The sequence below is a fragment of the Prionailurus viverrinus genome, chromosome C1, assembly GCF_022837055.1.
Source record: "Prionailurus viverrinus isolate Anna chromosome C1, UM_Priviv_1.0, whole genome shotgun sequence".
NCBI lineage: Eukaryota > Metazoa > Chordata > Mammalia > Carnivora > Felidae > Prionailurus > Prionailurus viverrinus.
This window is the reverse complement of record NC_062568.1, coordinates 67,946,769-67,972,776: the sequence shown is the minus strand read 5'-3', so window position 1 is coordinate 67,972,776 and position 26,008 is coordinate 67,946,769. Positions and strand designations below refer to the sequence as shown.

General features: G+C 35.1%; 1 protein-coding gene across 1 annotated transcript in view; it reads right to left on the bottom strand.

The window, feature by feature from the left end:
* BAZ2B (bromodomain adjacent to zinc finger domain 2B) overlaps positions 1-26,008 on the bottom strand; it is a 424,035-nt gene that overhangs the window by 236,946 nt on the left and 161,081 nt on the right. The window lies entirely within an intron of this gene.

Sequence of the window (26,008 nt, the reverse complement as noted above, 5' to 3'; positions counted from 1 at the left end):
TGAGCTGTCAGCACAGAGCCTGACACGGGGCTTGAACTCACAAAATGTGACATCATGACCTGAGCCAAAGTTGGACGCTTAACTGACAGAGACACCCAGGTGCCCCAGGCAAGCTTTTAAATGTTTCATGTTAAAAAATAACACAATGTTATGGTGTTCTAATATTCGTAACGGGCCTTCATATAATATTTCATCAGATCCTCATAACAATTCCTTCAAAGTAGTGGGAAAGAGATATTTTTTATTATACACTCATGGAAAATAGATGGTAGACAGTATACATGATTTGTCCAAGCACACAGAACTGAGTTTCCCTTGGTTTCTTTTTTATCTCACACCTTTCATCCATTCCATTCTGCCAACAAACACATTACCCTCTGTATCCAAAGACCTGCCTTCAAGGAGCTACTTCCTAGCATTATGTTCTCAACTTAAATCAATATAAAAAGCAGTCTTATGGGGAGCCTGGCTGGCTCAGTCAGTAGAGCAACTGACTCTTAATCTCAGGGTCCTGAGTCCAAGCCCCACTTTAAACAAACAAACAAAACCAAAAACAAGCCAGTCTTGTGATGATAATGTGTCAACACAAAAAGTCTTATGAAAGAAGCAATTATACTTTCTATAAAACTCCGTAATTCAAAAAGGTATTAAAGTTTTTTTAAGGTTACATTCAAACAATATTTGTGATTGAATAAAAGATAAATGTTCCATTTTATTTTTTATTTCTTGGGGGAAAAAATACAAGGTAATTAAGACTATCTATAAAGAACTAGTGAGGGCGCCTGGGTGGCTCAGTCTGTTGAGCATCCAACCTCAGCTCAGGTCATAATCTCATGGTTTGTGGGTTCAAGCTCCACATCAGGCTCTGAGCTAACAGCTCAGAGCTAGAGCCTACTTTGAATTCTGTGTCTCCCCTCTCTTTCTGTCCCTCCCCAACTTGTACTCTATCTCTATCTCTCTCTCTCTCAAAAATAAATAAACATAAAAAAATTGTCTTAAAAAATATATACATTTTACTGGGTACTTGCAAATGCAAAAAAAAAAAAGTACATGAAATTAAAATAACACCAGATAAAATCAGACAAACCTTAAAGCTTCTCATAAAAACCCTAAGTGGCTTTTACAAGGAAAGGTAGTTCTTTAAAATCATCTTGAAACTAGGAAATATATTCAATGCATATTCATATATAAAAAGTAATATTAAATTTTATGAAAACATAAGTCAACTAATATATTGGTTATGTGCTTTTTCTCCACAAGTCACCATTCCAGTAAATATGCAGAGAAAATCTCAACCAAATTTACCCCCAGAAAACACCTGCCAGTGTTAAACTGTGGGATCAGTCAAGATATACAATTATATAAACATTTTTCAAGTAATTAGCATATAACTGTCTTTATTTTTCCTCTTCTTCTGCCCCAAAACACAGTCTTTCTTATATAATTGATTTTAACACACTCAAGTCTTAACCTTCACCTGACAGCACCACAAAAGTCTCAACATACACAAAGTAAGGATTCCTATCCCCACCCAGCGTATTGAAAAGATTCAAAGGAATAAATGGATACAATACTTACTTTTTCTCCCTTCACTCAAACTGAAGATAGGAATATATGCTGCTTAACTCTAAAATTCACTTAAACAATAGTCATTAAATATTTAATGTTTTTGCTGTGTTCTATGCTCTTTTCAAGGTGTGGTTATACAATAAAAAATATTTCTTTTTTTTTTAACATTTATTCATTTTTGAGAGTGAGAGAGACAGAGCATGAGTGGGGGAGGGGCAGAGAGAGAGGGAGACACAGAATCCAAAGCAGGCTCCAGGCTCCGAATTGCCAGCACAGGACCCAACGCGGGGCTCGAACTCACAGCCTGCGAGATCATGACCTGAGCTGAAGTCGGACGCTTAACCGACTGAGCCCCTCAGGTGCCCCTATAATATTATTTCTAAAATTTACGTAAGAAAAATAATTTCACATGGGGAGCCTGAGTGGCTCACTTGGTTCAGCATCTGACTCGATTTCAGCTCAGGTAATGATCTCAGGGTTGTGAGACTGAGCCCCACATCTTCCCTTCTCCCTCTGACCCTCCCCTGTGTGCACACATGCGCTCTCTCTCAAAAAAAAAAAAAAGAAAAGAAAAAGAAAAAAAAGAAAAGAAAAGGAAAGAAAAAGAAAAAACAAGAGAAGAAAAATAATCTCACAAGTCATATGCTACTTGCAGGCCGTTTCAGTTTTGGCAGTCTTAGACTACACACATGGAAAGCCTGCTTCTATCATTCTCTTTCTAAAGATTCACAACTACACATCTTTTGGCATGTATTTTTAAGGTTTACCAAAAACTTTTTTAAAAATCTAAACATGTTTCTACCATCATCTAGCTATTTCAAATCCTGACCATTATTTTAATTAGGGAAATTATTTGATAAGTAAAAAAAAAAAAATCCACAGGCTTTGATAATAATACCTTTTTTTTTTTTCAATGTTTATTTTTGGGACAGAGAGAGACAGAGCATGAACAGGGGAGGGGCAGAGAGAGAGGGAGACACAGAATCGGAAACAGGCTCCAGGCTCTGAGCCATCAGCCCAGAGCCTGACGCGGGGCTCGAACTCACAGACCGCAAGATCGTGACCTGGCTGAAGTCGGACACTTAACCGACTGCGCCACCCAGGCGCCCCTAATACCTTTTTTTAGAAGGTAAGGACAAAATACTTGTAAATACGAGGAAACTACTGAGGAAACTGGTAAAAATGTCATCACCACCAATGGAATACTTTATCCAGTGCTGTGCAATGGAACTTTCTGCAATGATGGGAATGTTCAGTATCTGTGCTGTCCAATACCTAGCCACAGCCAAATGTGACTATTGAGCACTTGTAATATTGTTACTATGACTAAGCAACTGACTTTTAAATTTTAATTAATTTTAATTATTTTTAATTTAGATTTAAATAACCACTGGTAGATAGCAGCTACCATATTAGAGCACCATATCAAGACTGAACTGTAAGTGATTCTTCTAAATATTTGAAAATGTTTTTCTCTAGTTTTTAGAAATGGAAAAAGGGGAGCCTGAGCTCAGAGCCTGGAGTCTGCTTCAGATTCTGTGTCTCCCTCTCTCTCTGCCCCTCCCCTGCTCACGCTCTGTCTCTCCCTCTCTCTCAAAAATAAATACACATAAAAAAATTTAAAAAAATAAAAAGAAATGAAAAAAAAAACCCTCAACTGTGTTGTATAGGGTATGTTCATTTCAGAAAAATTGCTCCATATTTGGAGGGGAACTATTTTATCTTTGAGTATCTTTCAAGTTTATGTTTGGTGGGGAGAAAAAAGAAAGATTTATTTTACCATCCTTAATGTATCATAGGGCTTATACAAGGAAACAGTCTTGGGTTTTGGAGAACTGTATTCTAAACATTTTCAGATTGCACTGATATTGCCTGCTATTTAAAAGTTTCAATTTACTTTACTTTGTTCAGCTGGGTAGAACATGTACTATTATAACTAAAACCTCAACAGAAGATAGGGAAAAAAAGAAATTTATTTTATTAACAACTTTGATAGCCTTGATCCTTACAAACCTCTTTTGCTATCAACTGTTTTCGTTTATTATTTTAAGAAAAACAATGAGCAAGCCTTAATAGCAAGATAAAAGTTTTAACTAAGCATGTAGGGGCACCTGAGTGGCTCAGTTAGTTAAGAGTCCAACTCTTGATTTTGGCTCAGGTCACAATCTCAGTTTGTGAGTTTGAGCCCTGCATCGGGCTCTGAGCTGACAATGTAGAGCCTGCTTGGGATACTCTCTCTTCCTCTCTCTTGCCCTTCCCCAACTCAAATACTCACTCACTCTCTCTCTCAAAAATAAATAAACATACTTTTAAAAAAAGTTTTTACTGAGCATGTAATATAATGTATATGAAAAAAGCCTGCTATCTAGTCTAAAGTGAGTATAGAAATAGAAGACATTAGGGGTACCTGGGTGGCTCAGTCGACTAAGCATTTGACTCTTTGTTTCGGCTCAGGTCATGATCTCACAGTTCATGAGTTCAAGCCCCTCATCAGGCTCTATGCTGACAGTTTGGAGCCTACTTGGAATTCTCTCTCTCCCCCTCTCTCTGCCCACCCTGTCTCTGTCTCTCTCAAAATAAATTAAAAAATAAAGTTAAAAAAAATAGATATTATATAACATTAATATAAACTTCGTTAAGCAGCTTTCTCAAGTTGGATAGGCACTGATCAATTTAGATATTTACTTTTACTTTACATGCAAATAAAGTGATAGAAATAATTTCCTGATCTGTGCAAACACTGGTATCCGGGCTAAAAGTTGTTTTCCTGATTTCTAAATCCAAGGTAGAAAAAGAAAGGAAAACAGGCAGCGTGAATAAATATGGATTCCAATCCCAAGCAGTATTTTTGGTGCATCGTACTCACTGAATGCCTCCTGTCCTCGGTTTCAACTGCGTCTAAGCAGGACAGGCAGTAAAATACCTGATGTGCTTCTTTCCTTGCTGTTCACAGAGAATATGAAGGCAGTAGCTGTAATTATTCTGCAACTGCACATTAATGCATGCTAAAATACACTGGAATTAGTAAAAATGATGGAACTTCCTATCCTTAAAACTGACAACTGACAGACTCCCTGAAATAAAGTGTTCACACAACTTACAGAACTGAAAGAAAGAGTCCTACAGGTTCACCCAATTCAAAGTCATCAGTTTTTATTTTGACTTGTAATTTTTTTAATTAGTTTGGAAGAGAGACAGAGCATGAGTGGGGGAGGATCAGAGAGAGAGGGAGACACAGAAATCCAAGCAGTCTCCAGGTTCTGAGCTGTCAACACAGAGCCTGATGCAGGGCTCAAACTCATGAACCGCGTTAATCATGACCTGATCCAAAGTCAGATGCTTAACCGACTGAGCCACCCAGATGCCCCGAATGTTTATAATTTTTTGATCAATAAAAGCAAGATTATTAATGCCTAGGTTCTATATGCTGGCACTGTTTGGCTTTGGAGATCTCATCAGGCTTTCTGGTAGGTTAAGTAGACCTCTAATTCAATACCTGCTGTTGATTATTTCAATCCCTGCTGTTAGAAAGAACCAGAAGGCCCCTATCTACACCAGAGAAACTCAGAAAGTTAGAAAGTGATGAAGGCTAGGAATAAAGCAAATTACAGTTTTTCAGTTTAAAACCTCTCACTTTGTCATATACAACGTAGAGCCGAAGTGAGATTTCCCTTAAGAGAGCTTCTTTAAATGCTAAACAAAACCAAAAGCAAAAACAAAAAAACATATGTAATCTTTTAAAGCCTTAAAAATGAATTACCAGGATTCTAAATTTTCGTCACCCTCTCCAAGTCACTACTCTCTTCAATTAAACAACTCATTGTCAGTACTACTACTTGAGATAAAACCAAATAAAACAAAGGTCATTTAAAAAGCACTTCTTGTATGGTCAATGATTTCACATTTCTTATAAAACAAATTTACATTTCCATAAGTTACTAAAATGTATCAATAATTTCACCTTCCTTACTGCAAAACACACACACACACACACACACACACACACACACACAAAACCCTATCACCCCCTCAAAACGAATTACTTTATTTGAAATGTTTGTCCTTATTGTTATGTATGATTGAAACTTCTCTAGAAAAGTTTTAATTCAGTCAACTCACAAAATTTTTAAACAACTAACATAAGCCCGATTACATGAAGTTTCCCTACAGCTCAGATGGTAACTTCGTAATTCTGTTGATAATAAAAACCAGGCAAATGAAGCACAACCGGCTGTTAGACTTGGTGAAATCTTTTAAAAATGTAAGTATATGTAAGCTGCATGGTTTCCCCAACTTTACCACCCCACTCTTTCAACACTAATTAGCACTTCTCAAAATCTTTACTCACTGGTTCATAGGTTTCTGCTTTAGAGCCATAAATGGTCACCCAGCAGAGGAAGAAAGTGGTAGACTGCTAGTCGGTATTGAAACATTCTTGAGGTTAATATATACACAATATCCAAAAATGAACTAATCACTTGGGGGAAGTAACATAAAGAAGAGCTTCATTTGAGAAAAATTATATGCTGTTTTGGCTGTACTTTTATATCTCTAAATTCTTTAGGAAATTCAACTCAAATTGTAGCAACACAAAGAGACAAAGCTTTTAGGAATTACTATTAACTAAATTAAAACATGTTATCTGAATATAATTATGGGGAAATTTTACTTTTTTTTAATGTTTTTTATTTATTTTTTGAGACAGAGAGTGACAGAGCATGAGCAGGGGAGGGGCAGAGAGAGAGGGAGACACAGAATCTGAAGCAGGCTCCAGGCTCCGAGCTGTCAGCACAGAGCCCAACGTGGGGCTCAAACTCAGGGACTGTGAGATCATGACTTGAGCCACAGTCAGAGACGCCCAACCGACTGAGCCACCCAGGCGCCCCGGGGAGATTTTACTTTTTATCAAAATCAGAGTGCATCTTAGTCCTCTCAACAAATGCCAATCGAAAATTTGCCACTTACAAGATTGCCTTTAAAAAAAGCAAAACAGAAACATCTCACTTGAACAAGCCAATAATTAAGACAAGCACCTAAGTTCACAGCTTTTTTTTTTTTAAGGGTTTCATGTTCCATAGCTAAAAGACTGAAATGAAACTATTCCCATCCAAACCTTCAAATATCCAATTCAGACTATGAAGACTGGTGAGGCAGTTAGCAATGTAACAAGTTAAAAAAAATAAGTTTGGGGTGCCCAGGTGGCTGAGTCAGTTAAGCATCTGACTTGATTTCGGCTCAGGTTCTGGTTTCATGGTTCATGAGTTTGGGCCCCACATCAGGTTCTGCACTGACTATGCGAAGCCTGCTTGGGATTCTCTCTCCGTCCCTCACTCTCTGCCCGCACACCCCCCCCGCCCCACCGCCCCATACTCTCTCTCTCAAAATAAATAAATTTAAAAAAATTAGATCCAATAACTAAACATGCTATTACTAATAACAAAAACTAGGTTTCAGATAGCATATATTTTCCTCTTTCTGTTAAAACTTTGCCATGAATGTTAAGGGAGTTTAATTATTACTGCTATTTTTTCTTAGAAACCTTGAATGATTTGATCATTAACAAGAAATCTGGTCTGCTGCTTTCAACAATACATTACATAACCTTCATCTTCATTTAGAATTTTGGCATATATTTATTATATATCTTGGGCAATCTCACAACTTTAGTTTGCCACAGCATAATTATCTACTTTACACCAAGGTTGTGAAGTTTAGTTAATTATGCTTATAAAATTTTTAGACATACACAGATGAAAGACATGGATAAGGCACTGATATATCTAACTGCATGTACTTAATGAAAAAATGCAACTTACAAACATTTAACAGCCACAGTCTGAATGAATCTTAAAGACACTATGCTAAATGAAATAAGGCAATGCTTATCGACTTATTTTAAGGGTTGTGTCCATCCCCTGTCCCCTAATTCATTTGTTGAAATCTAACCCCCAATGTGATGGCATTTGAAGGTGGGGATTTTGGGAGGGGGGGGGTGGTGATTGGGTCATGAGAGCAGACCCCTCCTGAATGGAATTAGTGTCCTTATAGAAGAGAACCCATAGAACTTCCTTGTTTCTTCCACCATGTGAAATTATAGAAAAAGATAGCCATCTATGAACCAGGAAGCAGGCCCTAACCACATACTGAAGCTGTCCACACCTTGATCTTGGGACTTCTCAGCCTCCAAAATTGTGAGAAACAAATTTCTATTGTTTATAAGCCACCCAGTCTATAGTACTTTGTTACAGTAATCCAAACAGGACTAAGATAGCCAATCACAACAAGACAATATATGAGAGGTACACTGAATAGTCAAATTCATAAAACAGAAAGTAGAATGGTGATTTGCCAGGGGCTAGGGGAGGGGCAAATGGGAAGTTATTGTTTAATGGGTACACAGTTTTAATTTTGGAAGATGAATGATGTATGGTGGTGATGACTGCACAACAATGTAAATGTACTTAAGGCCACTGAACTGTATATTTAAAAGTAGTTAAAACCTTAAATTTAATGTTATGTATATTTTGCCACAATAATAAAAAATTAACAAGTGGAAATCTTATATAAATCATAAACCAATCTTAAAATTTTTCTTTCACTAATACACACATTAAAACATTAATCAAATCAGCAATTCACTTGTTCATTAACTATTGAGTGTTTTCTCTGTGCTGGAAATATGGCAGTGAAAAATACAAAATCTCTGTCTTCACAGAACTTATGCAGAAATAGTAAAGGCCTACAAAACAACAAAAAAGACAAATTTTATCCTTTCTCAGAGTGACAAGTACTACAATGGAGGGTAAAGAGATGGAGTGGTGGCAAGGAAGGCCTCTCAGAGAAGATTACTGCCCAGACACCAGAATGCAGTAAGAAGAAACACTTCAGGTAGAGACAATAGCAAGTGCAAGGGTCCTAAAGCGGAAAGGCTTAGGTGTTTTTAAAAAATGAGGGGCGCCTGGGTGGCTCAGTCGGTTGGGAGGCCGACTTCGGCTCAGGTCATGATCTTGCGGTCTGTGAGTTCGAGCCCCGCGTCGGGATCCTTGCTGACTGCTTGGAGCCTGCTTCAAATTCTGTGTCTCCCTCTCTCTCTGCCCCTTCCCCATTTGAACTCTGTCTCTGTCTTTCAAAAATGAATAAATGTTAAAAAAAATTTTTTTTTAAATGACAAGAAGGCACAGTGCTAGTGCACAGTAAGTTATAAGTCAGTGGTAAGAGAGTTAGGCACAGATCACAGAGGGCCGGAAAAGCAACAGCAATAGTTTGAATATTATTTCAGGTGTTCTGAAAGCCACATGGGATGCTTTCACTAAGGGAGTGATCTGATTAAAACAAGCAAAGACACCCTAATTACTCTATACAGAATAATCTTGGAGATAGGAGAGGAAGAGATTAATCAAAACACAGAGATCAATTTAGAGAACAACTGTAGCAATTCAGGTGGAAATGAGATGACAATCATGGTAGCCATGTCAATGGTAGAAGTAGTTGGATATTTGTCGCTGATGGACTAAGAAAAAAAGCATCATAACAGTCAAGGATGACTCCAAGGTTTTGGTCAGATCAATTGGGTGAACAATGCTGCCAAACACTGAGGAGGAGGACACTAGGGTAGGAATAGGTTTGGTGGTGTTGTTAGTGACAGTATTAAGAAACCAAGAATTTGGTTTTGGCAAAGTTAAGTACGCAAGTGAAAAGTTTCAGGAGAGACGACACAATGAACTGTGACAAATGGTGCTGGACAACACTTAATCTGAGGGCTGACAAATGACCATGGGATTTAGTGAGGTAAATTCATTGGTGCCCATGACAAGACTGCTGTCAGTCGAATGATGAAGACAAAAGCATAAATAAAACAAGTAAAGCAAAGAAAGTGTGACGAGGCCATACAAGTGGCATATACGGACAACTCTGAAGGAGTTTTGCTATAAAGGACTCTACAGAAATAGTACTATAGCTAAAGAGGGATGTGGGATCTTGAAATGCTTTTGTATTAAAATGAGGGAACAGTACAGCATGTACATATGCTGATGAGATGAGGAAAAAAATGAATGATGATAGGGAAAATTACAGAAGCAAAATCAATGATTACTAAGCATCAAATAAATGCATAAATCTGTCCTTTGCCGCTAGAAATGCAAAGATAATAAATATACAACATGTAACTAATCTAAGGATTATATGGAAACTATATTGAAAATCAGAGGGGAATATAGTATATACATAATTAAATTAAAAATCCCTTAGAAACAGTATTATTTTATAATAGAGGCTGTCATGCTAAAAAGATTATGCAAAGCAATGTTGATCATTTTATGATGTGACAGCAATGTCCTTCTAAGCTATACACATGCAGCTGCACAGTATAAAAATAATGCCATACACAGCTTTTATTTGATTATGCACAGTGGGGCTTAAATAGGATCAACATTAGATAAAGAGTAAAGCCAGCAATTTTTAAAAACATCTCCATTGTACTTTCCCTTTTTCCTTCTCTGTATTGACCCATTTCCACTTTTGGACTTCCAGCACCCTCTTCTGTAACTCACCACTCTACTCAAAACAGAAAGCAATACTCATATCAATCATTGACACAAATCTTCATCATTTCCAGAGTTCCCCTCTCTCTGCTCATTAATTATTTTCTGCAATGTTCCCTTGCCTCCTTAGAAAAGTTAAGAATTAGATAGTTGTAACAGGTGATGGGGATGAAAGCATGCACTGGCTGTGATGAGCACCGGCTGTTGTACAGAAGTGCTGAATCACTATCTAGCACACCTGAAACTAATGTTACACTGCATGTTAACTGGAATTTAAATAAAAACTTAAAATGAAAAGAATTCGACAGTTATAAAGACCATCGAGGACATATTAGTGTAAATTAAGATGTTATTCAAACACATTTGCATTTTAAGCTTTTTTCCCTCCAATTGTAAGATTTATTATTCCTTCTTATTTTTATATTCTGTCCTGTTAAAACATAAGATCTGAGATAATACACTTACGTACATAATAAACAAAATAAAAATAAGAAATTGAGTGAGAGAAAAATAACATTAGGCCAAAAACAAAGTTAGTTTCAAAAATGCATGCCACAAAGCCCTGTACTCTTAGTTATGGTAGGGAGAAGGGGCAACCAAAGATAGGGGTTTCAGTTTCCTGATAGCCAAATGCAAAGAAGAAATGACTGTCATAGGCAGCTTTTATTGATTTATATTATTCATAGTACTCATAAAATTAAATCATTTTCTTGAAGAAAGCTCTTTTTGTTACTGAGACCTAAGAAAAGTCATTCTATTGAGTTGTCAAAAATATTCCAGCAATAACTAATCATTTTTGAACAAGGATTTCTTTAACATTCCTCCCAGACTGGCCAATGGCATAGTACTTAAGAGTCTTTCAGCAGCTAAACAGGGTTCAAGTATGTCACACACAACTGTAGTTCAAGGATAAGATATGGAATATCCAGAGCAGTATTCTACCTATTACAGATATTCCTCCCCAAAATATATTGTTAGAAATCACAATTAATTTTTAAACTTGAGATAAAATTCACATAACATAAAATTCACCATTTTAAAGTATATAACTCAGTGGCGTTAATAGATTCACAATGTTGTACAACTACTATTGAATTCCAGAACATTTTCATCATCCCACAGAGAAACACCATACCAATTAAGCAGTCATTGCCCATTCTCCTCCCCACTCTCCTTCTCAGGCCCTGGCAACCGCTAATCTACTTTCTGTCTCTATGAATTTGTCTATTCTGGACATTTTCACATAAGTGGAATCATATAATATCTGACCTCTACTGTGTGGCTTCTTTCACTTATCATACTGTTTCCAAGGCTCATCCATACTATAGCATGTATTGGTACTTCATTCTCTTATACGTATTAATAATAGTCAATTGTATGTGCATTTTGTTTATCCATTCATTGGTTAATAGGAATTTAGGTTGTATCTACCTTTATGCTCTTATAAATAATGCTATGAACATTCATATACCAATTTTTGTGTGTACAAAAAGTGTCAGTTTTCTTAGATAAATACCTAGGAACAGAAATTTTGGGTGATATGGTGACTATATTTAACCTATTAACTGCCAAACTGTTTACCAAAACAGCTGTAGCATTTTACATTCCCACAAGCAGTACATGAGATTTTTAATTTTTCACATCTTTGCCAACCCTTGTTATTTTCCATTATTTTTTATAGTCATCTTAGTAGATATGAAGTATTATCTCATTAGAGCTTTAATTTGCATTTCCTGGTGGCTAATGATGTTGAGCACTTTGTCACGTGCTTATTGCCATTTGTATATCTTCTTGGAGAAATGTTCGAATCCTTTGCCTATTCCTTAATTGGCTTACTTATCATTTTGTTGTAAAGTTTTGTTCACAATGAATTTTTAAGGATTTTCATCTATTACCAGTTGTCAGATTAGGAGTGAAAAAATAAATTATAATATGTGCAAATGAAGATAGAAGATCAAAACTACTTTAGGACAGGGGCACCTGGATGGCTCAGTTGGTTAAGTGTCCGACTCTTGATTTCAGCTAGGTCATGATCTCACAGCTCGAGGGTTCGAGCCCCACATCGGGCTCTGTGCTGACAGCATGGAGCCTGCTTGGGATTCTCTCTCCCTCTCTCTCTGCCCCTCCCCTGTTCACTTGCTCTCTGTTTCTCAAAAATAAATAAATAAACATTTAAAAAAACTACTTTGAGGCAGAAAACACATCTCCATATTACATGGAACTACTGTATAATAGTTACTAATATCAACACAAATCTTTGCACTGCTTGTGTATTTTCTTCCTCCTCAATACCAAATGTATTGCCTAGTTAATGAACAGTTGGTATCCATAAAGAGGCATATTGTTTTAACATTTCAACAAAAACTGGCAACTGTCAAATAATTAGAAAAAAAAGATGGATATTAAGACAGCTTGAAACATTTCAAAAGAAACTAACAAATAAATAGATTACAGCTTGAAAAAGTAAAGCATATAATATTTGCATGCTCACTGAGTTCTCCATGCAGACTTAGAAGTTTAAAAAAAAAAAAAAAGTTAATAGCTCTTATTTGTAGCTTTAAAGGCAATGCTAGTTTGACTCTTTCAGTGACCAAAGATTTTATTCCAGTGTCTGGATTACTCTGGTCTGAATAGGCAACACTTTTCTTTAAAGTTCTAGGAATGGAAGATACTGACCATCAAGCTAGTTAACCAAATGCAATCACAAGCTTAAATTTATGGTAAGAAGGATGGTGAAAAGAACACTTCTGAGTTTCTTAAGAATGCGATTCTTATGGATGGAATTTGAAACAAATATAATACTGCCTTTGCTGGGGGAAGAGGGCAAGAACATGAGCACTCCTAATAAGTTTCACCACTTCAATATCTAAGTTCTATTAGATATAATTGTAATTCACTACTGCCATAGTAAATGAATTTTATTATTCCATTTACTATTTTTTTCCTTATAGGATTTTCGTGACCTACCCCCTAACATTACTTGGCATGATCTCTGTTCTATACAGTGATGCACAGGCAGCATTTATCAAGCAACAATTAAGGTATGTGATCTATTCCATAACCAATTATGTCCTGACTTATAATTTCAATCTCTATGTGTGATATTATCAATGATACACAGCATTAATGTCACCCAGCCTTGTTCTCAAAACAATGCATAAAGCTTTAAATTTAAAAAATGATTCTAATTCTCAAACTGCTAATGAATTAAACAAACATAAAAATTGGAATATTTCAAAGGGAACAGCTGCCTTCAGTTTCTAAAAAATATTGAGAAGTGAACTATTCAAGATTAAACAATGATTGTTTTTACAGCAACCCAAAGAATAACCAACATACTACAAAATGTGCAGACTGTGTTCTTCCTTTTCTTATCATATACTTAAAATAGGTAAAGAAGTTTCATTACATGAAAACAGGTTTAATGCTGAAGTTCTGTAATTACCCACTTGATCAGCAAGTTTTCTAATATTAAGCAGAAATAGTATGAAAAGATGCAAATGTTTGCATTTTTTTAAGTTGGTAGATTTAGAATTTTTTAAAACAAAAATATATAAAAAAGATGCTTACATTTCTCATGATAAAAATATTTTTGACTCCATATGTTAAAAATGACTTCACTTTTCTAATTGCTTTATAGTCACTGTATTTCAAAAATGTATATGAATTAAAATTTCACCATTTTCAGCAATTAATTCACCTGGGAGATTATCTTTTTTTGTGCTTTAACTTAATCCAAAGAAAGCAGGTCAGTTCATTAAGATACAAAAATGTTCCATGACAGGGGTGCCTGGCTGGCTCAGTCAGTAGAGCATGCAGCTCTTGATCTCCAGGTTGTAAATAAGTTCAAGCCCTGTGTTGGGTGTAGTGATTACTTTAAAAAATAAAGTAAAATAAAATCTTAAAAAAAGAAGGTCCATAATACAACGGTAAGCCTTGTGGAGTGTCTGATACATAGGTTTTCAATGCATGTCTACTAAACTAAGTTGTATATTTTATCTGTGCTTTAACTTCCTCTGATATACAATACCAGAATGTAGAGAATAAAGATTCTGATCTTTAGTTGAAACTTTAAAACTTAAAATGTTCTGGGTCACCTGTGTGACTCAGTTGAGCATCCAACTTTGGCTCAGGTCATGATCTCACGGTTCATGAGTTCTAGTCCCACATCGGGCTCACTGCTGTCAGCACAGAGCCTGCTTTGGATCCTCTGTTCCCCCCTCTCTCTGTACCTCCACAGCTTGTGCTCTGTCAAAAATAAATAAACATTGAAACAAGAAAAAAAAACTTAGAATGTTCTTACTTAGAAATCAATTTCACTTTAGAATATGGACAATTTGATTCCAGTATTTTACTTTTTAAAAATTTTTTTAAAGGACACTTGAGGTTTTTTTTAAGTTTTTATTTTAAGAGAGAGAGAGAGGGAGGGGCAGAGAGAGAGAGAGGGAGAGAGAGAATCCCAAGCAGGCTCCACGCTGCCAGTGCAGAGCCTGACACAGGGCTCAATCCCACAGATCGTGAGATCATGACACAAGCTGAAATCAAGAGTTGGTTGCTCAACCAATTAAGCCACCTAGTCACCCCTCATTCCAGTATTTAAATATGATTTCACTGTAGAAGAGGGCAATAGATAAAAAAGCTGAGTAATACTCAATTTGAAAGTCTCTCCAATATATCATCCTGAGGAAAAAGTGATTCCCATTAAATGATATTTTCCTGTCATTTTTAGCCCCCAGACACTTTTTACCCTTTCTCTGTCTTCTCTCCTTTTGTCTAGAAAAGAGCAACTTCTCCTAACTTCTGCCATCTCTCCTCTGACCCCAGTGCCAACTTCCAGCACTCCCTACACCCTGTAGATAAATGTGGTGATCTTAACACCCCATCAGATGCTGTGCATATCTTTATCACTAACTTATTCCTATTGTTAGGATCTTCTTTTTATTAATCTGTTTCCTTTCACTAGACTCCAAGTTTCATAAAAGTAATGGTTATGTCTAATATATAACAGATACTTGTAGTACAATAAAAAATAATCTAATATATAACAGATACTTGTAGTATAATAAAAAATAAATATTTAGTCTCTATCTCTGGTTCCTGACACAGAGATCCAAAAAGTTCTGGAATTTAAATTTACTACATCTATACGTTGGTGAGTGGACTCATGGGGAAGGTAGGTAGATAACTTCAGGATGGGGGTCAGTCACCAGAGAAAAACCAACCATTCAATTAGAGGGTTAGAACTTCCAGCTCCACTACCTCCGAAGACAGGTGAGGGACTTGAGATTGAATTCGTCAACAATGGGCCAATCAACGATACCTATGTAACCTTCATAAAAACCCCTAAATGATAGGAGTTAGGGAGCTTACAAGTTAGTGAACAGATCCATATGCCAAAAGCATCATATATACTAACTCCATGGAGACAGAAGATCCTGTGCTCAGGACCTTTCTAGACATCACCCTATAATATACTTCTTATTGTGCCTGTCCATCTGTATCCTTTATTATAAACTGTGACAGTAAGTAGAACACTTTCTTGAGTTCGATTAAGCCCTCAGGGAGGGGGTCATGGGAACCCATGATTTATAGTTGGCCAGGCAGAAATGTGGGTAGCCTAGGGACCCCATTTGCAGCTGGCACTGGAAGCAGGCGGCAGTCTTGTGGGAGTGAGCCCTTAACCTGTGGGATCTGCACTGTGTCAGAATTGAATTAAATTGCCAGAGACTCACTGGGTGTTGGAGAATTGATGAATTTGTTGTTTTGGGAAAAAATACTCAATACATTTATTTTGGGAAAATGAATAAATGAGTGAAAAGTTAATTAAAAAAGAAGTAAACCAGGCCACCTGAGTGGCTCAGTTGGTTGAGCATCCAAATCTTGATTTCGGCTCAGGTCATGATCCCAGGGTTGTGATATTGAGCCCCGTGTCAGTCTGCTTGGGATTCTCTCTCCCTCTGCCCCTCTTCCTCACTCATGCTTGCTCACTCTCTCTCTCTCTCTCGCTCTCTCAAATAAAAAATAAAAAAATAAAAAATAAAAAGAAGTAAAGCATATTTAATTTATTCACATTATAGTCATTCTTACATTAATTTTTAGAGCTTGTTTTTCCTTTATTGCTATTCATTTACATTTAATTTCTCTACATAGACAATGCTTGCTTTTTTTCTCTTATAATTATTTTAACATAAATACTCTCTTTTAAACTGAATACTGCTTTCAAGTTGCCAAAACTTAAACCAAAATATATTATCAAAATCAAAATCAAAACCAAAAAGTTGATTTCTCCTTTATGAAAGACCGAGAATTTAGCACAGACTTACGTGCCTCTTATTTTATTGTATTTATCATAAGCAACTTGAGAATAAAGATTGTGTTTAATTAGAATTTTCTTTCCCAGAGATTAACAGAGTGCTTAGGACATGAAGTGTACTCATGAGCTAAAAAAGAAAAAGAAATATTGTAAGGGGAAAAAAAGGTCAGAAAAGGATTGTTAATTGGAAAGGAAGAGGGAAAAGATCTTCCTAGAAAACTGGAAAAAAGAGGAATACATAACAGGAGAGAGGAATACTGAATTCGGCCAAAGTATATTTTGGGTAATCTTCAAGAAAATAATTTCAGATAAAAAATCTTTAAGAAGCCCTCACAGAGGTAAGTCATGAAAGGAGAACTTGTTGTCAGAAATTTGGAAGGGACCCAAAATGGCCAAAACAATCTTGAAAAAGAGGAACAAAGCTGGAAAGTTAACACTTATTTTTTTTTAAGACTTACTACAAAGCTACAGCAATCAAAGCAACGTGATAATGGCTTAATACTAGATATTTTTTTTTAATGTTTATTTATTTTTGAGAGAAAGAGAGACAGAAAGCGACCAGGGGAGGAGCAGAGAGGGAGGGACACAGAATCCCAACCAGGCTCCAGGCTCTGAGCTGTCAGCACGAAGTTGGATGCTTAACTGACTGAGCCACCAAGGTGCCCCAATACTAGATATTGAAATGAATACTATATCAATGAAATGAAATTGGGAATCGAGAAGCAAACCTTTACTTGTGTGGTTGATGGATACCTGACAAGAGTGCCTAAATACAACAGGTGCCTTTAAAACAAAAAAGTGCTAGGACAACCAGATATCCAAATGCAGAAGAGTGAAGTTGGACCTTTACCTCATACCATGCACAGAATTAACTCAAAATGGATCAAAAATCCAAAAAAAAAAAAAAAGCTAAAATTATAAAACTCTTGGAAGAAAATATAGGTGTAAATCTTCTTGACCTTGGATTAGGCAATGATTTCTTATATATGATGTCAAAAGTGAAGGCAATCAAAGTCAAAAGCACAAGCAATTGAAGAAAAATAGATAAATTGAACTTTATCTAAAGGTGAAATTTTTGTGCCTCAAAAGACACTGTCAAGAAAGTGAAGAGACAACAGAAATGAAGGAAAATACTTGCAAAGCATTTGTCTAATAAAGAAATTGCATTATATATATAAATATACCTCTTAAAACTCAATTTGTTAAAAACGAATAATGCAGTTTTAAAATGGACAAAGAATTTTAATAGAAATGTATCTAAAGAAGATATACAAATGAACCATAAACACACAAAAAGATGCTCAACAACATTAGCCATCAGGGAAATGCAAATCAAGACCACAATGAGATACTACTTCATACCCCTAGATTGGCTAAAATGAAAAAGACAGAAAATAACAAGTGTCGGTGAAGATACAGAAACTGAAGCCTCTAAATATTGCTGGTGCGATTGCATGTTGCAGCCACTTTGGAAAATATGTGATAGTTCCTCAATAAGTTAAACAGAATTACCATATCATACAGTAATTCCTTTCCTATGTACCCAAGAGTATTGAAAATATATGTCACACAAATATCTACATGTTTGTGTAGGTTTTGTGCATGAATGATCATAGCAGCATTTTTCATAATTGTTTAATATTCACAATTATGCAAATGTCCATCACTGATAAACAAACAAAATGTGGTAATCCCTACAATGAAAGATCATTCAGTAATAAAATAAAAGGAAGTGCAGATACATGCTACAACATGGATGAACCTAAAAAACACTGTTATGTGAAAGAAGTCAATCACAAAGGCAAAATACTGTAAATTTCCATTTTTATATGAAATTTCCAGAATAGGAAATTACTGGTTTCTCGGGCCCAGGGCAGTGGGAAACCATTAAATTGCTGGTCTCTAGGGGCTGGTTTCCAGGTAGTAGGAAATAGAGAGTGACTTCTAGTTTATATATGGGATTTCTTAATGAGGTGAAAAAAAATGTCATAAAATTATATAGTAGTGATGGTACACAACTCTGTAAATATATTAAAAACCATTGAATTGTATTGTATATTTATTAAAAGGGTGCATTTTACAGGTGAATTATGTATCAACAAACTTAGTTTAAAAAACAACAGTTAAGGGGCGCCTGGGCGGCCCAATCAGCCCCATCAATTCTTGATTTCAGTTCAGGTCATAATCCCGGAGTTGTGAGATGGAGCCCCATATTGGGCTCCATCCTGAGCATGGAGCTTGCTTGGGATACTCTCTCTCTCCCTCTGCCCCTCTCCCCCACTCACGGTCTCTCTCTCAAATAAAAAAAATATATAAATATAAATAAATAAACAGTTAAGAGACCTGTAGGCAATACTGAGAAGCTCCAACATGTAACTAATCGGTAGGTCCTAAAAAATGGATGGAGTTATAAAGAGGCAACATTTGAAGAGTTAACAACTGAATATCTTTTAGAATTGAAGAAGGAATTCGTTTCTCACATTCAAAGTATAGTTTGTGTCCCAAGAAGGATAAAAAAATATATATCCACATCTAGACAAAACATCAAGATGAAACTGCAGAACATTAGGTAGGATAAACAGAAAATCACAAAAGATGTCAAAGAGAAAAAGACATATATTACCTCATAAGGAATACCGACAGACTATTCCTCAGCAACAAGAGAAAACAAAACACAATGAAGTAATAGCTTCAAAACTGAGAAATTGTATACAAAATACAATCATTCCTTAAAGATTAGCTTGTTTATTTTTTCGTATTTTAGGGGAGGGCAATTTTAATTGTTGATACTGTTTCTTTCTTGATTATTCATTTACTCAGGTTTTTAAAAATCCTGAAGCAATTTTGAAGTATAGATACTTTAAGTTCTTTTAGAAAATTATCTGTTTTACATAAGGTTTCAAATTTCACATAAAGTTGTTCATTTTATTTTGTTACTTTTTAGGTGCCTGTGATTTTAGGATTTTTTTTATGTTTTGGTAACTCTTGATGAAAGCAATCCCTTATTATTAATTTCTGTGGTCCTTGATAATATATCTTGCTTTGATATCTACTCAGCCTGAAATTAATATAATCAATCCAGCTTTCTTTTGATTATTTGTCAAGTATACCTTTTATACCCTTTCACTTTTAATCTACCTATGTCTTTATATTTAAAATGAGTTTTTCTTCAATAGCATATAGTTGGTTCTTACATTTTTATCCGATCTCTCTTAATTGAAGTATTTATACCATTTACATTAAATATAATTATTGATATGGCTGGATTTAAATCTACCATCATGATAGTTGTTTTCTATCAATCCTACTTTTTTCCTTTTCCTTCTTTACTTGTCTTCTTTTAGATTAAGTATTTATTTATTTATTTATTATGGAAAAGAGAAAAGATAAAGAGGAAAAGACTCACTTTATGAAACTAGTTTAATTTTGAAAGTAAAACCAAACCAATTTCAGTTGCAAAATCCTAAACACACTGGTAAATCAAATATAGCAAAATATGAAAATACTACTAATAAATCATGATTAAGCAGTTTTTATTCAGAGAATACAAGGATAGCTCTATTTCTGAAAAGCTATTAATGTTAATCACAATATAATGAATTATAAGGAGAAAATTACAGTATCTCCTCAAGAATGCAAAAAAAGTATTCAATAAAATCCAAATATAAGTTTTGAGTAAAAACTCTTCACCAACTTAGTTCAAAAGTAGAAAATTTCTTTAACATGACAACTTACTATTAGTAGTAACAAATAATAATTAAAATGAAGAAGCATTCTCAATAGGGTCAAGAAAAAAACTAAATGTTTGTTGTTACCACTTCCATTTAATATTGTCCTTTAGTTCCTAATCAACAAAGAAAGTTAAGAATATAGGATTTCTGGCTGGCAGCCAAGCTGAAAACCCAGCCAACAAATGAGCATCAACCGTAAGACATGAGCAAAGGTATCTCCAGATTATTCCAGCTTATGGCTGGGAAGCCACCCCTAGACTCCATCCGAGGCATATGGAGCAGACACAAAGAAACCCTGCTATACTCTGTCTGAATTCCTAACACACAGAAACCGTAAAATATAATAAAATAAGTATTGTTTTAAGTCACTAAATTTTGGGTTACTCACTGGAACAATGGGGAAAGATTTTTAAATTAAAAAAGCATAATCATAAAAGAAAAAACTAACAATTTTTAAATTTCTATACAACGACGTTTTAACCAAAGATAAGGCACTGAGAGAAGATATCGCCAAGTCATATAACTGTAGAATAACAGACAGCCTAAGTTTGAAAAATGGGCCAAGAATAGGAACAAACCACAAAAGAGGAAACTTAGATGACTCATAAACATATAAAAGATATTTAACCAGGCAATGGGAGAAATAAAAATAACAATTAGGAACCACTTAATAACCAGTCAGATTGGTAAAAATTTTAAGTCTAATAATGTCAAATTCATTAAGGATCAAAAGATATGGAAATCTGGCATGCATTTTGTCATAGCAACTGTCCCCTGCATGATGATGTTATCCAGAAAAGCCAAGGATGTATGGCAGGGACAGCGGATCCCAGAACCCACTCTCCAGATGTACAGACATCATTCCTCAGCAATCACTTGGGAGCAGTGAAGGGGACACCCTGAGGGACAGGTGGATGTGGTCTGCTGCCAGCCATGAGGTCAGAGCTTTCCCAAATCACAACACAGACCTAGGGATTGTGGAATGTTAATGTACAACTATCAGAGAGCCATTTGTCATTAGATAAGCATTTCAAGGTACAAATACAATTCTAGATATATACCCTTCATAACTCCCACAGCTATGCCTAAGAAGACAGGCAGAAGAATATCCCTTTTAACACTTATAGTGAAAAACTATAAACACCCTATATATCAACTATTAGGAGAACAGATAAATTAACTGCATTATATTCATACAAAGAAATACTGTTCAGCAATGAAGATGAATACCTTACAGTACATGAATAAACATGGATAAATCTGAAAAACAATGATTAGTGATAAAAACAGTTTGGAAAATGATACATACAGTATAATGCTATATAATAAGGTTTTAAAACATGCCAAACAATACTGCATATCATATACATATATGGTACAAATCCGTACACTTTCTTAGGAGATTCTTAGGAGTGATTGACACAAATCTCTCTTCTATGAAGAAAAGGAAGAGAAAGAATGGGATTGGGTAGTTACATATAAGGTTTCAAGTGTACCTGGTTTTATTTATGTATAATAAGTTGAAACATATGTGGCAACAGATTAACATTAAAGTAAGGTGATAGGTACAGTACAAACATTGTATTATTTTATAGTCTGTATGTCTGCAATGTTTTAAAATGTTTTTTAAGTTTTAAAAAAACATTGCAAGGGACCATGGAGAGGTTGGAGGCTTGAGAAAGTGAAAAGATGTGGAATCTTGATTGTGGAAAATGTACTAAGTTCAGTTTATTAGAAATGAGTGATACAATTGCCAGTAAAAATACAGTAATTGGATCACATGGAAGCAATTTATGAAAAGATTCGAAACAGTGCCATTTTAAACAGATGTTCCCTTAATACATTTAATAATGTCTATTTATGAAACATTCTACTTGAATTTCTCTGCCCTACAAAATAAAGAGACAGTTATCAAATAATCAAAAACAAATCTCTGGGGGGTGCCTGGCTGGCTGAGTTGATAAAACATGTGATTCTCAGAGTTGTAGGTTTAAGCCCCACGTTGGGTGTAGAGACTCTTTAAAAAATAAAATCTTAAAAAAAAAACCCAAAAATCTATGAAACCATAATATAAATTTACACAAAAGAATATTTTGTTTCTATTAGCAACTTTTACAGTTACCTCTATTCTAGAAGACATTTCTCTTGTCAAAGATATAGTAATTAAAATGCAGAGGATTCTGAATATATACATATCTGAATAGAAAATGCTTTGACTTTATTAACTAACACAGTTTAAAGGAGATCTGTAAAAACCTGCTTAGGTCCTTCAAACTCTAGACTCCAAAATTATTGTGTAACTTTATGCTTTATTGAAAATGGTTAGAAGTTATTAAAAAACAAAATTCCACTTTTTGTAATAGCCTTACACTTAAATAGCAACTAGAACCTGTACCTCATCTCTCTGACTTTTGGAGTCTAAGCTTTATAGTTATCACTTGGTTTTTTAAGTATTTTGAGTAACCCTTCCTACTTTTTGAGAGCAGGAAATGTTTTATGCATCACTGTTTTCCCAATACCTAATCCATAGAGATGTTCAATAAATAATTATTTGTTAAATGAATGAAATGAATCTAGCCCCTAGCACAGACACAGTCTCAAAAGCTCTGCAACAGACTGCACAGCCAAAGCAACTATTGTGGGTCAGACCAACTAGCTCATTCAGCTTAAGATTCTGGAAATTATTTAGAGACTTTACTATCCTCAGGAGCTCTACTTTTAATACTTCTCCCCTAATATATCAGGCAGTAAGCCAATCATTTGGATCTAAAATTCTCTTGAAGATAGAAGACCAACAGACAGCTCTTTAAAATGTAATAAAAATATTTTTATATATGGGAATTTCACACTTCATGGACTAATTATGATTCAAGAGGCCAAGATTCACTGCTAATACTACAGGTAATGAGATGATGAGGACTGAGACAAGGTTACTGGATTTAAAAAAAAGGAGAATATAACTCATGATGCACAAAGGAACTATTTCAGTATAGTGGTAGGAAGAGAAGACAAACTACTTTTTATAAATGTGGTAATAATAATTATCTAGTTTAGATTTCTTATATTTAGAGACAATATGGCTGATTCTACTAAGGGATAATACCACAACAAAGGAGCAAGTATAATTCAAAAAAATCCTATGTATCCATATAATATAGGCCACGCTCAAAGGTAAGTTATCAACTATTTTGAGTTTACTATCTTTCTTTTTTTTTTTTTGCTTAAATGCTTATTTTTTATTTTTGAGAGGGGGAAGGGGCAGAGATAGAGCGGGACAGAGGACCTGAAGCGGGCTCTGTGCTGACAGCAGAGCTCCCAAAGGGGGGCTTGAACTCACGCAGTAGGAGATGGTGACCTGAGCTGAAGTCGGAAGCCCAACCGACTGAGCCACCCAGTCGCCTTGAGTTTATTATATTTTATATGCATTTTGATAAGACTGGAACATTAAGAGCAGGATGAGTTTTTTGTTTGCTTATTTCTTAAGATTTTATTTTTAAGTAACTCTACACTCAATGTGGGTTTTCAACTTACAACACCAAGATCAAAAGTCACATGCTCTACTGGCTGAGCCAGCCTGGTACCCTAGGATAAATTCTACTTTAAAGTACAGCAATTTATTAAGTCACTTTTCTTTTGGTTTTTATCGTGACACAAGAGAAAATATCGAAACAATTTAAGAATGTTGAGGACTAAAACTCCAAACTGCAAGGTGCAAGGTGGTAGGTGGGAAGTAAACAAGAGTAATAGTACACCATCATAGGAAAAGCAAGTCACACACAGAATAAAATTTATTCCTGGGGCACACAGGTGGCTCAGTTAGTTAAGCGTCCAACTCTTGATTTCTGCCCTGGTCATGATCCCAGGGTTGTGAGACTGAGCTCTGCGACAGGCTCCATGTGCTGAGCATTCAGCCTGCTTAAGATTCTCTCTCTCTCTCTCTCTCTCTCTCTCTCTCTCTCTTTCTCCCTCTGCTCCTTCCCTACTTACACCCACATGTGTGCACTTTCTCTAAAAACAAAAAATTATTCCTGTACTACATTATTTACTAATTAAAACAATGATGCTAATAATTATAAAACAATTACCAAATCTTTTCAAAGGACATATTATATGTATAGGACTTTTTCTAGGCAACTGTGTTCATAAGAAATATAAAACCTAGGTCTATCATGTGTTCTTTTCTCTCCCCATTTTTAAATTGTGTTAAAATAAACAAAGTTTACTCTCAAATGGTTCAGAATGAAAAAGCAAACGGTGAATTTTGAAAAAGGGATAAAAGCTATACTGGATGTTCTACACTATTCTTATTCTTGCAGCTTGACTGCAGCTTGAAATTTATGTAAATAAACAGTTAAAAATTGTGCCTAAGACATAGAAGCTACATATGGAATTCTAATTGATAACACTAAAGAATACAAGCAATTATTAGCAAGTAATTATGTAAAAATACAAAAATACATGTAATTTCAAAGCACTGTCAGTTTATCACACCCAAATTGTAAACAATGACAGATCTGTGTCTTTCATGAAACTGGATAAATATAATGGGGTCAATTATATCAGGACATTCTGTATATGGGCAGTAATTTCAATTAAGATTCAGAAATTGTGGAAATTACCTCTAGCAATGTTTATTAATATTATTAATGCTGAAAACAGGTTTTTGTGCATCACTGAATTCAGTCCTCACTGACTAACATTTAATGGGTCAAAAAGAATGAGTTTTCTGTTGACTCAGCCAGTGCAGTGATTGACAAACATAATTCAATAATACCAGAAAGAATAAAATGTCAACTTCTGTGTCTGATACTTACAAGATTCTACCAATGCTTTGTTTTTATTCTATCCTTTTAAAACTATTTTCTCTTACTTCTGATTTACTTCCTTGCTGCTGTTTTTGTTGTTGTTGTTTTGGGATTGTTTTTTGTTTGTTTGTTTTGTTTTGTTTTGTTTTGTTTGCAAGAGAGAGAGAGCACTCATGTGCACACATAAGCAAGGGAGAGGGAGACAGAGATGGAGACAGAGAATTCTAAGCAGGCTGCATGCCCAGCACAGAGCCAGACTCGGGGCTCTATCTTATGATGGTGAGATCATGACCTGAGCTGAAATCAGGAGTTGGATGCTCAACCAACTGAGCCACCCAGGTGCCCCTGCTTCATTGTTTTAATTTTTCAGTAGACTTTTTGTTTTATCTTTCATATTTTTTAATCTTAATTTTCCTTTCAATTGTCATTTTTATCTTATTTATTATTATTATATGAGTCTCAGTTTACACCAATAAGAAGAAAGCATTATATATGGATAACACAGATTATGAACATACGAATTGGAATCCTTTTTTTCCATCCATTTCTATATTAAGTCTCTACAAAATCTGAGATTTAGTATATCAGAAGTTATACATTCAGACAAAAACTCACTTCTACAATATTACTATACTTGTGCAGATATCATATTTAGACTGCTGAAACAATGTTGCTTTCTCACATTATTTACCATCATTGATTTTTGCCTTATATAACTATTAATAATTCTATAAACAATACAATATATATTACAAGAAGTTAAATTAGAATTTATATTTATGGAAGGGCTTGATGTCCTTTGCTTATTACAGAAATGATGCAGGTAGGAAAGAATCTTCTGACAGAAATCCAACACTATATCCTATGATTGCTTTAGAGTATACTAGCTCAAATCTGGCCTATCTTTATGAAATTTTATAATTTACAAAGATAATTTATATATTTTTTCATATTTCTTAACGTATCAATGCGTTAAGCTATCTTACACTATAAGATATATACTTGTAACATAACCATAAATCACAGAGAAAGTATCATCACAGAAAGGAA